The sequence below is a fragment of the Sinocyclocheilus rhinocerous genome, unplaced genomic scaffold (assembly GCF_001515625.1).
Source record: "Sinocyclocheilus rhinocerous isolate Xijiao unplaced genomic scaffold, SAMN03320098_v1.1 scaffold1687, whole genome shotgun sequence".
In the NCBI taxonomy this organism is placed as follows: Eukaryota; Metazoa; Chordata; class Actinopteri; order Cypriniformes; family Cyprinidae; genus Sinocyclocheilus; species Sinocyclocheilus rhinocerous.
In genome coordinates, this window is record NW_015660051.1 from 1,507,271 (window position 1) to 1,509,201 (window position 1,931).

The following is a 1,931-nucleotide window of genomic DNA, read 5'->3' on the forward strand; positions in this document are numbered from 1 at the left end:
TTGTAATCGGTTTATGCACAAAATGCAGTCACAGTCACCTTGGAGGGATTGAAACAAAACTAGTTTTATATGCAGTTTAGTATATACTAACAACATCAGTGGAACATAATTTTTACATCAAATTTCATCAGTTAGATGGATACAGAACATCCTGAGCCAGTTAGTCTTGATCCATTCAGGAAATAAAGGCCCTTTTCAATCAAACCGTTGCATTTATTTACAGTTTACAGCCTTGAATCTTGACTGACCTTATGTGGGCGATGAGAGAATGTTTTTAAATGGTAGCCTATGTATCGCTATGGAATACTGAGGACTGAATATGTCAGGAGAATTACAATCAAGTGAAAGCAAAGGAGCATGTTTATATCACAGCAGCGCTTGAGTCCTTTGGTGTATTAACAAGTCTCCGTCCACACTTGGGAAGGAAACACAGATGTGAACAAAGTGGTCTGGCCAGCAGACAGTAATAAGATCAATATCTAGCAGTGACTAGTGAACACATGAAAAGTGCTATAGGCCTCCTTTTTGATTTAAAACAATGGCTTGAGTCCAAATACCACTAAAGGCAAAAGGCTTTATGAGAATCAGAGCTCCGTACTGAAAAAAATAAATAAATAAATAAGGGAGCCATTGGCTTCCAAACAGAAACAGAAAGTGTTATGTGTTTTGAAGAAAGGAAATATATACATGACCGTTCAAAAGTTTGGAGTCAGTAAGATTTTGTTTTTGAATAAGTCTCTTATGCTCATCAAGGTTGCATTTATTTGATCAAAAATACAATAAAAGCAGTAACATTTTGAAATGTAATTTATTCCAGTGATGACAAAGCTGAATTTTCAGCAGCCATTACACCAGTCTTCAGTGTCACATGATTCTTCAAAAATCATTCTAATATTCTGATTTTGTGCTCAGGAAACATTTCTTATTGTTATCATTGTTAAAAAATATTCATTCATTCAATCGTTTGTTAATTCAATGATGGCTCTGAAAAAATTACTGACTCAGTGAGTCTACTTCAAACTGCTAACTCACAAGCGAATTAATCTTTTTGACTGAATCGTTAAAAAGAACCAGTTCATAAGAGTCATTTGTTTGAAAATCAGACATCATGGCTCATGCTGTATTCGTTATTGAGTCCAGCAAGTGCACATCATTTTATAAGATGATCTGTGATGAAACAGCTAATGGACACACAAGAAGTGTTACTGACTGACTATATTGGATTGACTGACTGACTATATTATCAGTAAACTGTTTCACAAAGCAGCAACTACGCACTGTTTTACAAGATTTCCCTTCTTTTTATGATAATGGGCTTCAGACATCATTTTGGAACTTACTGAACTCCATCCTTGTTGGAATGGATCTCTAAGTGTTCTTGACCATTAAGTTCGGTAAGTTAGTCTAGTCATAGCTTCTGGTAATGGATGAGTGAAAAAACAAGGTGTTAACTTTCCCATAGGCTTCCCGTAGGCTTCACTGCTCAAGCTGAAAACACAGCCTGACATACAGCATACACACATACACACAGAGAAAGAGAGATTAAAGGATGTTTGGATACATGCCTGGGGCCTTCTTTATATAGGAACATTCCACCATCCTGCAGAAGAGGATGGGTTTGATCCCTCACTTATTTCTCCCTCTCATCTCTGAATGAATCTACAGAGAGACGACCACTCAACCTCCTTCACATTTCTTCCCTCCCTGAAGCCAGCCTAAAGTACACAATCAGTAGATTGTGAATCACTAGATTCCTAACAGATGAAGGACACCTTAATATGTAGACTGCATCTTCTGGCTTACTTTCTTAAAGGGGTCAAAGGATGCTACATGCACTTTTACAAGTTGTTTGAACTGAAATGTGTGTTGGCAGTGTGTGTACACAACCACCCTATAATGATAAAGATCCACCCAGTGTTTTTAAAAAAAAA